Here is a 16,131-nt window from a genome sequence, read left to right on the forward strand (position 1 = left end):
AAGCGGTTAAACCGTTAACCCGGTGTCAAATTGTACTGGTAACCATGGTAACTCCAGGTTTAACCGGTTAACCCGGGTTAGTGGAATGGTGCAAGCGGGCCTAAGTATACATATCTCTCGAGCATACTCTGGTGTCTCAAATCTAAGACATTTGTTTTTAGGGTTCCGTACCCAAAGGGTAAAACGGGACCCTATTACTAAGACTTCGCTGTCCGTCCGTCCGTCCGTCCGTCCGTCCGTCCGTCCGTCTGTCACCAGGCTGTATCTCACGAACCGTGATAGCTAGACAGTTGAAATTTTCACAGATGATGTATTTCTGTTGCCGCTATAACAACAAATACTAAAAACAGAATAAAATAAAGATTTAAATGGGGCTCCCATACAACAAACGTGATTTTTGACCAAAGTTAAGCAACGTCGGGAGTGGTCAGTACTTGGATGGGTGACCGTTTTTTTTTTGCTTTTTTTTTTCGTTTTTAGGGTTCCGTACCCAAAGGGTAAAACGGGACCCTATTACTAAGACTTCGCTGTCCGTCCGTCCGTCCGTCCGTCCGTCCGTCCGTCCGTCTGTCACCAGGCTGTATCTCACGAACCGTGATAGCTAGACAGTTGAAATTTTCACAGATGATGTATTTCTGTTGCCGCTATAACAACAAATACTAAAAACAGAATAAAATAAAGATTTAAATGGGGCTCCCATACAACAAACGTGATTTTTGACCAAAGTTAAGCAACGTCGGGAGTGGTGAGTACTTGGATGGGTGACCGTTTTTTTTTGCTTTTTTTTTTCGTTTTTTTTTTGCATTATGGTACGGAACCCTTCGTGCGCGAGTCCGACTCGCACTTGCCCGGTTTTTTAAATTTGTTGCCAATACTTCATTTCTCTAGAGTCTCTAGACAAAAAATAGAATATATAGTTCTCTCTCACAAGTCACAACGGATGTCAGCTAGAGAGCGGACCATGCTAAGTATTCATGCCAAGTGCTACGTCGAGTATCCATGGACTTATGGAGCTTATAGGGACATGTACATCAGAAGACCGGTTACTCGCTGAGGGTGTTCCAGCTTCGATCGCGCCACTACGTGCACTTCAACTCTTTTGTGGTGCGCGTGCCGCGACCGCTGCAAGAGACCATCGAGTGCGCCGACTTCTGGCCGAAAGGTGTCGTGTTTCGGAGGTTCCGGGGCAAACTGCCGAATCCGACACAAGAACAGCCGATTCAACGGAGCCACGCCGTTTTGTCGCATAAATAGTGTTTAGTTTTTAAGTTTATAATATATATATATATGTATGTTAGTCTGTAAGGTATTTGTAATATGGGCCTTGTTGCCTGATTTAAATTTTAAATAAATAAATAAATAAATAAATAAGTAATTAAGTATGCGTTCTTAAGTGTTCTTACTGCTAAATTTGTGCAATTTAGGGTGGTCAGAGTCTAGCCGTTTGGTTACGCCTCGTCTAGTTAGTTGTTTGTTTGAGAACCCTGTAGATTGTAGACGGCGTTCGAAGTATACGGTACCCTAAAAACCAAAGTGTCCCATGAAAATGCCAGGCCGTGTTTGGCGATCGTTTGTAATCGGGAGCAATCTCAACGAGTCCCAAGGCAGGGGGCGCCGGGGGGCGAGCTTGTTTTATTGATATTTTAGCGGCGGAATGATTTGGAAGCCCGATGGGCGCTCGGGGCCCGTTACTATTGATGGCTGGTTCGAATGTTACTCGTACCTCAGTTTTAGAGTCAACTGAAGTCGTACCGTAAAAGTATAAAACTTTGCCCTTTAACATAACTTTGCCCACCGCGTCACAGTTCAATAAAAGCGAAATAACTTAAAAGTAGTTACAGATACACTTTCTGAAGAAAGTAAAAAAAATGACTACTTTTAAGTTACATATTTCGCTTTTGCTGACCTGTGTCGTGGTGGGCAAAGTTATGCTAAAGGGCAAAGTTTTATACTTTTACGGTATAAGTATAGTAACTGATGGTAAGCCGTTTCCGCATTTATAGTCAGGCGTTATATGAAACGAAGGAGATTCAGAGGTTATTAAAATTGGAACAAACTAAATCTGCATGGCATATAATATATAAAGTGAATATATTATGTTAATTTGCATAAATTGAAATGTGGCAATGTCATCATAAATGTCAAATTGATAAGAAAATATGACGTTTATAATGACACTCCCACACTTTGTTCTGTTCAAGTCAGTGCAGAGTTGGCTTGGACGAACTCAAGTAGAAAGTATGATATCTATGAGAATATTAATATGATAATGAAATATACGAAGAGTTATAGTTTCTATAGCAATAACGACAATAACTTAGTACGTGATTGTGTGTGTAAACGTGGGCTCCATACCTAATGTTTTTGCAACACCTACTTTTACGATTATTTCTCTGTTTCCGCTACCCAAAGGTTGTCTGGAAGAGATCGCTCTTTAGCGATAAAACCGCCTGTTGTCTGCCTCTACATTTAATTAATTGTTCTTTTCTTTTGTATCTTTTTACTGAGGTGTGGCAATAAAGAGTATTCTATCTATCTATCTGCGTACTGTTTTACTGAGTAACCCTTAATATGAGTCCTATTGTGCCTAAACTTTTACTTTGACGACACCTACAATGCGAAGTATTGTCCAGTATCGATGTCTATAAACAAGGCAAGGCAGCATTCCCACGTAATATTTTGCAAACAATACCGACCGAGCAAAAAGTTCAGGCGACACGAGCTTCAACTGATACAGGGAACACTGTAAATCGTAATTCGATAACACGATCACAGCAGAGAAAATGGAAGTAAGCTATTTCGAAGCTTTAGAAATTCGTATTTAGACTATAGGTGGGTTAGTATTACGTATGATTTTGATGATTTGTTTAGATGACAACGGTTTCACTCACTTATTGAATTTTTACTCGCTATTGGCGACATGTTCACGCCGCCACTTGACACGCCGTGGACATGCCGCGAGCACTCGAGCCTGAGGAATGACTCCCGACGAGCCCGAAACATGTCGCCAATTGCGACTAAAAATTAAAGTGAGTAAAACCGTTCGCATCTAGAAACAGTTTAAAATATGTCTCACGAAAGTCTAATTTCAATTTTGATGATGGTCCCAAATTCCAATTAGTTTCGTGGATAAGGTTAAGATGTAACTAAACAGTGCAGTGTTTGATGGCGCTTCGGTGTTTTGGAAAAAGGACCCATACCCAAGAAAATATAATGCTATCAAAATCTACGGCCAGTGTGTCATTAAATATGCCTTCGTCTTGGATTAGCCTTCTAGTTAGTCATAGCCTCCAGATACCTACTATGCCCTTTTTCATAATATTTCGTTACATTTTCAGGCTTTTAATATCCACAGTGGCCTCCTCTCTCAAGACGGTTTGGGCTATTGATTTGGTAATTAAAGACGCAACTTGAAGATAAACTACTCTATACATCCTATATTGACACGACCGTGTACTACAAAATCTTTATCAATTGTCACCGTATGGCTATTACTAACGAGAACAATCCATTGCGGGCTTGGGTCTTACTTAAGTATTTGTGTAGTAAAGTGCGCCAGTAATCTATACTATAGCATGAGGTAATGGTATGGGAGTGAATGGAAGTGTAGGGGTCGATATTCCCGAATTATTTGAGTGTCGAATAGTAAATTGTGGTGCGAGATTTAAATAACTCTAGACTTGTTGGTATGGGCATCCCGAGTTTCTAATGACAGGTTACATGGCTATCGTTTAGTTGTAAGGATAAAAAAATACTGTTTCCATGCGAAACAATATATAGTTATATTTAGAATAAATCTGACGTAATCTAGTCACATAGGAAATGTTGATTCACAACGAATGGTTTAAAAAAGTTTTGGACCGAAACTCAAACTCTTGTCACAACAGAACTTTTGTCTTGTGCAAAGCTACCGGCGCTGCTCTGAGTATTGTTATGATGTTACCCTGCGTAAGCCGGTCATCGTCATCACTGAATGATTTCTACTGCAAGACAAGTGCTGACTTTGAAGGCAGCATCAGTATACAAGTTGGGTCCATTTAGTGATAACTACTTATTATTTTGGTTTTATTAATATTTATGATGATATCATTGATTAAATTTTAATTCTTTTTTTACCAAATCGGCGCACCTTTATACCGCGCATGCGCTTGCACGGTATTGTCACCGCAAAGCGCTGAGTGCGCAACGTTGTAGGGCGCGCTTATTTACGCGCTGCTGCTCTGATTACGGGCCCGATTCGGATTTTGAAATAGACATCTATTAGATATCTTTTAGACATCACCAAGATACGATAACAATATGTTTAAGATCTAACCTGTCAAATTTGACATTTGCGCGATTCTGGAGATACTCTTGAACGACTTCCACAGGATATAACTTAGAGATCCAATTCACATCTAATAGATATCTTACTCTATCTAACGTAAAAGTGACATTGGTTGCCCGAATTGCGCTGAAAAAGAGAACTAGTTGATATCTAAACTATAACGTATCTAGAATGGATCTAGTACGTGTCGTCTCTTGTGAATATCTTGAAGTTTGAATACGGCAGTATTGCTGTATAATAAACTCAGAGTAATCGGCGCACCATTTTACCGCGCATGCGCTTGCACGGTATTGTCACCGCAAAGCTATCTGCGCTGAGTGCGCAACCTTGTAGCGCGCGTTTATTTACGCGCTGCTCTGATAGACGCGATGCCGTGCGATAATGCGCGTTGGTAGGACACTTGCGAAACTTATTAGGAGAGTTGGACTTGACATTTACAGAACGATAGGACAGGGCTAAGAGTAAAGAGTGTTTTCATAAGAGATAAGTGGCTTTAATGTTGCCTTACATCATATTGTCATAGAGAACTTAGATTCCGAGTAAAATGCAAATTTCTCCGAGATGGTACACATTTTCCAAGATGGTGGCGGTTCCTCGAGGTCCCCAAATGTCAAATAGTGTGGAATAGGGACCTTTTTTTAAAACTTTCGTGAGAAATAATCATTTATTTACATATACAGGATATATGTATATGTCGTAGTCAGATCGTATAATCCGCCGTATTACATTACGGCTAGCCGTTATCAAAAACAGGGGCGTTTTGAAATGCGGCGGTTCGACGATTAGCCGGATTGTCATTGCGATACGTTCTTCAATAAGGCGGCCAACGTTTAGCCGCATCGTACTACTATTTTAGATTGTAGAGTGACCAGTTCTTTCGGTCGCCTACGTAACCGGAGTTTGACAATGTTTGCAATTTAATTTATTTTTACCATGGTCCCACCGCACTACATGTGTTTATTTTCCAAAACATTTCCTTCGCAACTTAAATAGACGGAGCTCCGCAAGCGGGGCTCCTATTTCTGGGCGGTTTGCCCTTCGGGCATCTGAAGCTACCTAACGAACCTAACCTACTTACCTACCTACGCTTTTTTCCCCAAAGTGTAATATTTTCACGGACGTCTCACTAAATCAATAGGTAGGTAGGTTAGGTTCGTTAGGTAGCTTCAGATGCCCGAAGGGCAAACCGCTCAGAAATAGGAGCCCCGCGAAGCGGGGCTCCGTCTAGTTAAGTTGCGAAAGAAATGTTTTTTGAAAAGAAACAGTCCGACGAACTCCAGATTTGATGGACACCCCAGCGTTTGTCAGGCAGCGCCACGGGTGTTAAAAATGGGAACTAAAAACTGTCAAAGCGGCGGCTAATGACTCGCTGTATTACATTACGGCTAGCCGTGTTGAAGAACGTATGGCGCCGAATACATTCCGGCGGATTCTCATTCAGCCGCATTCAATCCGGCTAATCGTTAAACCGCCGCATTTCAAAACGCCCCTGTTTTTGAAAACGGCTAGCCGTAATGTAATACGGCGGATTATACGATCCGACTGCGACATATATACATACAAGATATATACAGTGGTACTACTAAACGAAATTAAAAGAGACCTTTAATTAACTTACCTATGCACATACCAAATTTCAGGACTGTTCTAGAAATTTCGAAGTTAGTCTTAATCCGATTGTGCTAATATAATAGGTATGTAGGTACGATGTCAATGATACTCCTTTAACACGATTTCTCACGTCTTAAATGAGCAGCAACGCCATTTCCGATACCACCATGCAAACCTAACCCTTAACTCCCCCAACCAGTAAATATGAGCCATTATATTATTTCAGTGAACTTTAGGACTGCTTGTGTACATCAATATGGCAAATTAGATCAGGGTTACGCCACAGAGTAGCGTGTTTACGGTTATCGCTGGGAGGGGAATGTCGATACAGTTTGGGATTATGATTGCAGTTTATTGGGTTATAGTGTATTTATTTATTAGCAAATTCAGTAAGAATTTGTTTTCGTACGACATCTGTTTCTGTTATAGTAAGGCCGGGGCGACTGGTGGTTGCAATAATCCCTACTGTACTAGTTAGTAAGTAAGTACCTATTATAAATGCGAAAGTAACTCTTGTCTGTCTGTACGTCTTCATGCCTCAACGGCTGAAGCGATTTAGATGAAATTTGGTACATATGGAGATAAATTGAGGCCCGAGGATGGATATAGGATAGTTTTTAAATCATCATCATCATCGAAGTCGCAGAAGCTAGTGTAGGTATAAATGTTGTATGGTAAGAAAAAGCACATACGATTAACTGTTAGCACTTTATAAAGTTGTTGCTAGGCTAGGACAGAGTAGGACTTGGTACCTTACAGCGTATTACAGTTAGACAACATATTGTAGGCATATGTGGTGCCAAGCCTTTTTTCACTTACTCTGGCTACCTACTGAGAGATAATCACCTGACCACATCGTTATTTGGCCATATTTTATACCTACTAAAATTTTAATGTTTCGTAACGATACAAACTTCTTATAATGGCTTGATTGCACCCTTCGTCTCGCCGGCATCTATTGCCCTGTTTGCCCATTATGTATTTTATGGATTGCCATTGCATCCGGCAGAAGTATGAAGGTGCCCACCTTAATGTTAAATTAGGCGATCCATCTCGGCCAAAGGGCGCTAAGGGCCAAATAAATTAGTTGGGGACACCGGGGATAATAAACACGCTGGAATGGCCGCTCCAAATAACTTGTTACGAGTGCCCTGTCCTCCCCTATTGACTAATTACGACACTTTGTTTTAGGAGCGCCCTGCACTGAGTTATTGAGTGGAGACACGAGTATTATACTCTATTGCTGGGAAAAGGGATCTGCTAGTTAATTTACCACTCATTTTCTCTCAGCTGTTAAGGTAAATGTACTAGTGCTCGACATGCTAATGCCCAATAGACGACACCTTGCTGTCACCTCTATTGACAATAATTTAAGTTACAAGATGACAAGAAGTTACGTTTACCTTAATTCGTTCCTAAAAATGTGAGTCAGGATACGTACTAATATGGACCCGAACCGCGTTCGTGGCAACTTTGAGTAATCAGCGATGACGCAAGAATTAGTACTACTAAGATAGAACTCTTTAGGTTGGTAAGCTTATTTTGATTATAAGACAGAATAACACCTAGTAATCAAGCAATCACAACTATATAAATTATAAACTGAAATAAATAAAAACAAATAAAAATATTTTTCTGAAATAATTTAATTTGTTCAAATACTTTAATCACAACTACATATTGAATATGCGTATTTTGACTGTGGTTCATATCTAGGTAGGTATGCATGTAAGTAAGCCCGTTGGTAGAAATAAACAGTTGTATACGGTCTAGTACATGTTATGTTATGTTAAAAATTCAGTTAAGATTTTGCATGACTTCACATGATTCCCATGACACTGCAAATATTCCAGCTCAAAAAAGACAGGTTAAAAGCATAATTATAACCTTTCTATACCGAGATTTAACATATCGCGTGAGGCCATCGACACCCGCTGTGTCTCTCAGTAATTACACGACTTGTCGATCGATAAATCAATGCCGTATATCGACTGGTGACAAAGCATTGCCTAAACTTGTAGGCGGACATTTTATCCAACTGGTGAAGAGAGGATATTGTGTTTCGAGAGTATGATAAAACCAAAATGACTATGAGATGATAAAGACAAAATACAATCCTCATTTCTGGTTTATTTCACAGCGTCCTTAACTCTCTCTAGCATAGCTCTCTCTATTGCACGTGGAGTGACTCTGAGCCGCCTTTTATGAGTCTAATAGAGCGACCACATACACTAATCAAAGAATGACACAGCACAGACTGAGAAATACTGAGGAATTTTGGACGAAAAATATTTTCCGAACACTGCCCGGTCAAGTTTTATTCGACGTATGATTTCCTTTTCGAAGTTGAATGATCCTAGATTTTTGTGTCCTAGACTTTAGATCGTTTTTGTGTCAAGGATACATACCTAATCGTTTACAATTTATTATGGGGACTATTGCTGAAAATTGTAACTAGGTTTAAGAAATTGTAATGCTATTATTATTTGAAATAAACAATTTTTTTTTAACATGATGAATTGATGATGTACACTGTGTGATTGTAACATGTCACAGGCTCCTTTCCATGTTAACATTATATGTGAACATAGTATTGTTCTATTTTTAAGTCGGTTAAATTTCCAATATTGTGTCCCACGGTAATTTAAGTATTTATATTTCTTCTCATATCTCAAGTGGGCCATTTCGACTGAAATTCTAGATATAGTTTTAGAGAGCCAGGTGATTAATAGTAAACCAATATATTAAGATATCTATTCATAAAATAATTAGAACTTTATTTCAATGTCATAAAGCTTTTGTAGTTTAAAAATCTGTTAAAAATCAGTTTCAAGTGCGTAGACTCGTATTTCACACGTCGTCGTAAATATGAATGAATAATGTTTGTTTTGGTTAAAATATTCTATGCAAAATTGAACCATATTATAAAGAATTTAGAAAGGGGCGGAGTTCTACAATATGTGCTCATATAGAAAAACAAACGGTGGTTAGAATAAAAACTGTAGTGTCAATCCCATAGGCGTAAAGAAATAGTTTAAACCACACCCTAAAGTAGGTCAAATTCGACCTTATTTTAATTAGGGAATAAGGTGTAATTAGTGAAAAGATTGTACGAAATTATGAAATTCAGTATTGGTTATTGGGAAACCAATGACGTACAAGGAAGTGGGAAATAGCAGGGATGACGGGATCTAAGGTAGGGATCAATAGAGTCCCTTACGAGATCACTCTTCGTTGCCTTCCGCAAACCGTCGGACGTCGGTTCTCTAGCTAGGTCTATCTAGGTTACCTATATTGTGTCCTGACCTGGACTTTGCTAGTTTCTCATGATGCTGGTAGAGTTTGGATTGGAGCATAATATAGTGTAATTTGTTGTGGGGGTTTACTTGAATAACTTTAAAGAAGTACATTTAAATTGTGTTAATTTTAGTGGGTTTAATTCTTTTTGTGTTGTTTATTGATTTGTGGTTCAGACAAGTGCTAGTATTTAATATTGTACTAGTAAAGTTTAAATTATAAATCAATAGACTTATTAATATTGTAAAGTTAGTATTGTTCATAGTGGTTTTGTAATTTTTAGTGAATTTTAATTATTTATTGATTTGTGCTTAGACAAGCGCTAGTGTGTTATAATATACTAAGTGAAGTCTAAGTTATAAATCAATAGAGTCTTAAAGATTGTAAAGTCTTGAGTTGTTTCCAGTGAAAATTAATTAGTTTGTGTTTTAATTGTGTTTAATATGTGTAGTGTTTTGGCCTGGTTTATTTTAGTGACATTTAGCACTGACATGAACTTGGTTGGAATACTCTATATATTAATTTAAATTTAGTTTCGTGAGTTATTTCGTATCTTTCTTATGGGGTAGAGAGAACTAGTTCCGATCCAACATAGTGTTGGGGGGTTAGTAAGTTGGACGGGTAACCTCACGGTGTCAACTATAGTCCAAATTACTAACTTGCGGTGTTTTTGATAAAACCCAGGTGGGGACCTGGCAGTTCCTGCATTTATTAAGACAGGGTCACCCCCTAGGATCTGGAAGATTTGGGTTGTCATCTAGACTTCTTAAAAAAGCCAGATTCTAGACCAATTATCCCGTATCTATATACTTATATATTCACTTTTATATTACCCCTTTCCGGCCTTACTTCTGCTGTCCCAATCCACTGTGTGGAAGTAAGGCTAGCACACGAGGAATAGGGTCTAGACTAAATCGAGCTTCCTCACTCGTCTTAGTTAGCTATAGCATAGAAATTACTCATTGCACATCGAGTAATTACGTGATTAAATTAAATGTGCATCCCGGGATGCTAGTTTTCAAATATATCGGTAGAATAGTTGGATAGATTAGCTGTTAGGTTAGGGTTTTTATTTATCAGGTTTTGTAGGATTCATCTAGATTTATAGTTTTAATATACCAAAGCCATTAGATATTTACAGTAGGTAGCTAGGTTCCTTTTCGATACATTTATGGCTATTTTATTGCATTTGTTGTTCATTATTATGGGTTTATGGATCAACTTCAGTTTAGCGTTAGCTAGGATGTAGTTTGGGGTTAGGGTTTGTTAGGAGTTTTTACATATATTTATTTATGACTTATTGACAAACTTGACTTACTTATGACAAGACTATATATATTTGGTCCCTTGCAACGCTACTGGTAGAAATATATTGTGGGAAAAATTAAAGTAAATAACCACAATATAATGTAGTATTTTAGAATAAATTTGCTTATAAAAAAAATATTTGTTTTGCCTGTCCCTTGGCAGTTTGTATGACGATTACATTCTGTTTTCTGCAGATTATCTGTGATTTTCACACTTGACCTTAAAAATACGGGGTCATATATTATTGAAATTATATCAATGAGTGATTTATCCAGGCTAGATCGAGGCAGATGCAAGATCCGTGGTTTATTTTGGTCCGAAAGTGTGATTCAAAATGACTACAATTATAGTTTGGTTAATATTACTTCATTGATTACTAAAATGTATTACAAAATTGCAGAGTTCTGGAGAATTAGAGTGGATCAAATACTGCTGCTCTACTACCAGTAATTTGTCGGGTTAAATTGTCCCTTTGAATATATTATTCCTGCCATTAATGATTGAAATGAAGATTGAGCTGGTAAAGTACATATTACATAGTGCTCAGAAATACCTATTAAAAATAAAATAAAATAAAATAGGTATAATTTAGCCTAGAGACCTGACTCCATCCGGGCGTGACTGTAGATAAGTAAGTTTGTACGTACTATAATAGTAAAAATATAAAATATTTTGCCATGACGTTACTATAATTATTTTCCTTTAGCTAGCTAGGTTAGCAAGCAAATATATAAAAGGAAAATATAAAGTACAAACAAAAAGGACTTTCTACTTTCATGGTAACTGGTCACGGTAGGGCTCGGTGGGAGATAAATTCAAAAAAATATATAATTTATTATTTATTCATCAAATTCACTTACTGATTACAATATATTTCTGATTTATATGAATAAGATATTCTTACAATTTGTTATAAATTTGCAATAATCTTTTTTTTTCATTTGACAGACTTTACTTACTTTGACATACTTTACTGACAATTTAACTATGACATTCTACAGACTTATTTGATTTTGACATACTTACTATTAACTTATTGATTACATCTTATTACAGACTTAATCTGATTAAGTCAAACATTACTACAACCTGCAATGATATTTCTTATTACTCTGACATAATTCACGGTTTAATAATTATTTAACAATATTAGGATTTTTAGGTGTATTATTCATAACTCTTTCCTATTATGCGAAAAGGATTTCGGTTACTATTAACGGTTACGACGAAGGGTCCTACATAAACACTAAACGATCATTTGGCCAATTTACTGATCCAATTCAAGATATTAACTTATTTAATTAGAATTTATTTAGGTTATTTACATTATTTTATAATAACTAGTAAAGGTAATTACGGATTGCGTTATTTTAAAGGTTATTTAGATTTTCTTATTAGAATTTTTAGTATTTTAGGCTAGCCTAGGTCTAGCTAGGTAGGGGTAAGTTAGGGTTAGGGATCAAAGTTGTTGTTATAGTTGATTTGTGTAAACGGTCGATTATAGCAACACAATTGTTGACGTGAAGACGGATAGCATATTTTGGAATAGAGTTATTGAGTGATTGAAGAACTTTTTTTTAATGATTTTATTTCTATAAAGCAATTTTTATGCGTATGCCATGTTAGTCATAGCTTTTACAAGTTTTTTACGCGATTAAATACTAGAACTTATGAAAATATATTTTGGTCTATTTATAGAATTGTTTTATGAAAAGTAGTTAGCTAAAATTATTAAAGTTGTATACATGGGGAGGCGTACATAGTAATATTCTAAATGTAATTTGATATTTAGTTAGCTAAAATTATTAAAGTTGTATACATGGGGAGGCGTACGTAGTAATGTTTAAAATATTCTAAAATTGCTGGTTTTGTTGTTATTAGATTTCGATATGAATTTTATGTGTACAATGTAGATTTTAGAAATTAGAGACACAAGTCTATATATTTATATTTTATTTCGTCTAACATAAATTAGACAAGGTTCACTTAGCGTAAAGTGATTTCATGTTAAGTTTTGCCATTAGGTTGTTTAATAATTAGTTCATCAAACTATAATGAAAATAAAGTTACGTTACGTTACTTTTACATAAACTTAGGCATATTAATGTAAACTAACGTAGCCTTAGTTTGTGTTGAATTTGTATTGAAGTCGATTGCGTGATTAAAATAAATAAAATCTGGGTTCGATCCCTAGATGTTCTAGCTTATAATAGGGATAATTAAAGTCAGAAAACATTTTAATACGTATATTTTAGTATACCTACCTACTCAACGAAACACAAACATTATCATTGCCAATTGGCAAGGTTGAATGAAGTTTAGTAGTTTTCGGAATACATGCGTTCGATATTACAGTTTCAGTAGGACAATAGTTTCAGTCAGTTATTAAAAGTTGGAAAAAAATACGGGCAAATTAGATTACGATAGTATTGCGATTTTTAAAGCAAATTTTGTAGCAAATTTAAAACGGCATCATTTTGTTTGTTTTCATAAATAAAAGTTAATTAAATTTAAAAATTCGGTTATATACTACATATAATATTATTGATTACCTATCAAAATTTTACATATAGGGAGATTATGATTCAAGGATAAGTTCATTTTGTTGGATTAATGTACTTTGTAACTTTGTGTCTCGTGTTTCTGTTTCAATATATCATAAACATACATACATACATTATTTAGCACATTGTCATCAATGCGTTGTTTGGTATAATTACTTGATTAAAGTGTAGTATTTTAAAAGCTTTAAAAATTATACTAGAGTTAGTCATTCAGAGGTATTACTAGTTTACCTACCTATCATACAGTTAATTTTTGCTTAAGGTTAGGTTAGTTTGTTATGAAACTGATTATGTAAGTACAGTATGGTACGTAAAATAGTCACGTTGAAATAAGTTAATACGTTATTTTAACTCGGTATGTTTATGGTTCATTTGTTATCGACGTCACTCGAGACATTCTTAAAAGTTATCGAGAATAGTTACAAAAACATGTCGCGCCGGCCACTTGACTGAAATTTGAGTTTAAAGTTGAAATCATTCGAAGAATTACAAAAAGTGTTGTGCCAAACCACTTGAGTGTAACGTGAGTGTTGTTTTTGTTATCACTCAAGGTTAAAGTTTGAATATTTTATTTTTTACCATGTAGGGAATAGCGTTTAGTATGAATTCAAATAAATTTTAAAATTACTTACCTACATATTTATGGGTTGGTTTTACGCTTAGTGCTTTAGGATAACATTATTATAATGGATTCACTATATTTGGTTACGATAATTGTCTAATTCATCAAAGTATATTATACAATATACATATATGATTGAGCATTAACATTAATAATTTATTTCGAGAATATTGTATGATATTCATGTTATTTTCAATCTTGATAACACTGCGTTATTAAACTAACTTTTTTTTGACAAAGTCCGTAGGAAAGGTACATTGACTTACATAGATTATTTCGTACAGACGGGTTTCACGAACATAACGAAGTGGACTAGATAATTGGTACGCAATGGAGTTTGTACACAATTTGTTGGTGCACATGTTCGCTCAGGGTTATATGCATGGGTCTATCTATTTATTTTTGAAATCATTGAGTAGGTATAGGAATGTGTGACTTACTCGGTCGCGATGAAGCTATTGATTTATTTTTTATCTAGTGTTTATTGAAATGGCTTATTACTTTTTTTATTATTGTTCTTATATGTAAACATAGGTTGTTAATAGTATTACAATTTCTGAGCTAGAATTGTAAAAGCGAATAATTTAAAATATAAAATGACAATAAGTATTTTAAAGTTCAACGTTTTTATGGCACCTATATAAAAATCGAGTTGCATAGAATATAATTACACGTTCATTTATTTTGAGACTACCTTTTCAGGTATACATACATTTTTCACATATATGTTTACATTATTCACGTATATGCTAGGAATATTTATGAGTAAATAGTACAGTAAACATTGTTCTATAAGCCACAATTTTGGGTTGACTTAAATAGTTTTATATCCACAAACAGGTAATTTGTGAAGCTTGTGACACTTATAATAAGGGCGTTTTTGCAGTTGGTTTAGGTAATCTAGCTTTCCATTTAGATCTAATTACGTGTGAATTTAATAAATTTAGACTAAAATACACATAAATAATGAAATACGATTCGATATTTAATTACGTACTGTAATGCAACGTAAAAGAAACCACCGCGCGTAGTAATAATATGAGTCGTACGCGCTACTTGCTGCGCCCGGTATCGTAGGAACCCGCCTTACCCCGCGCGCGCACAGCCCGCACGGTCGCCCGCGCCAGGCCTTTATAAGCCGCAGCGCGGCCCCGGCTCGCTCAGTTTGTCTCGCGCAGCGATCCGATCACATTGAGATGGGACGGAGTAGCTGACTTGACGAGCAAAGCATCGCGACCGCCCGGTATTGCTTCCGTAGCACGGTTCAGTGCCGGTCAGCCGCGACGTACTTTTCTAAGTGCTAGGACGTACACTCTGTACTTAGGAGTAGTTGCGCTAAGCGATACTTCCGTAATACGGTTTATCTGTTTGGCATTGCACTACGTCTCGTTTGCATGTTAAGTTAAGTAAACCGTAAGTTGTAATATTTTGTTAGTCTCTTTTGTTATGTTGTGCCTTTAAATATTTTATACGCTAATTATTATAGCTTGCCGCTTAATTGTTAAAGTTTGAATCTTTTAGCTTATACTCTGTTGCCTTGTTTTGCATATGTTTGATTTTCTAAACGCTTAGCATTATTTTAGTTTAACTTGCTTTGCAATATTATTATTCCCCTTGTAAACTTTCACTGATATTTTCTTATACGCTAGCCTTGTTTAATGTTAATGTTTGCACAATAACAATTTACGCTTGTTGCTTATTGTTTAATTTTTCATTTCTTACTTTTAGAACTAGCTTGCCGTACTGTTTTGCTAAAGTTTACTGTGATTCATTCATATCATTGCTTTTAGTTTTCGTATTTTCTTAGTTTTAGCTAACGCTTGTCATACTGTTCCTATAATATTTACTGTGGTGCGATTTTCATGACAATAAACCTCTTTAACTCTGCCGTGGTGGTTTCTATATTCGAACCTGCATTACAATCTGGCGCCCAGTCGTGGAGGCCAAACGGTATAACTTAAGACCTAGAACTGTCGAGAAATCCATCAAGACGAAGGTCATCAAACCAGAGATGTCGACTGAATCTTCTCCGAAGGAGCCTTCCCAGCTCATGAGTTTATCGACGGAACAGTTCAGGGAACTGCTACAAGCGGTTGGTAGTAGTAAAAAGAAAACATTACTTAGCAAATGTCCTGCAAGATTCAATGGCACTCGAAGTCATACAGCAGTAGAAGCATTTATATCAGGCGTTTCAACCTTTAAGCAAGTGGAAGATTTAGAAGATAGTGCAATCCTAGAGGGGCTGCCCTTGATATTACAAGACGATGCTGCAGTTTGGTGGCAAGGCGTTAAGCATGAAATAGATACTTGGAAGGAATTTGAAAATCGTTTACGACACGCTTACGCACCAAAGAAACCTACTTATGCAATCCTACAGGATATTATCGAGATTAAGCAAGACA

The 16,131-nt window shown here is 36.3% G+C and overlaps 1 long non-coding RNA gene across 1 annotated transcript in view; it reads right to left on the minus strand.

Annotated features, from left to right (window-relative positions):
• Positions 1 to 2,394: 2,394 nt before the first annotated feature.
• The window catches only part of LOC134798812 (uncharacterized), a 52,182-nt gene continuing 38,445 nt past the window's right edge, over positions 2,395 to 16,131 (minus strand). The window contains exon 2 of the long non-coding RNA XR_010145271.1: positions 2,395 to 2,450. This is a non-coding gene — a long non-coding RNA (uncharacterized LOC134798812). The remainder of the gene's footprint in view (positions 2,451 to 16,131) is intronic.

Source organism: Cydia splendana, chromosome 17 (genome assembly GCF_910591565.1).
Source record: "Cydia splendana chromosome 17, ilCydSple1.2, whole genome shotgun sequence".
Lineage (NCBI taxonomy): Eukaryota > Metazoa > Arthropoda > Insecta > Lepidoptera > Tortricidae > Cydia > Cydia splendana.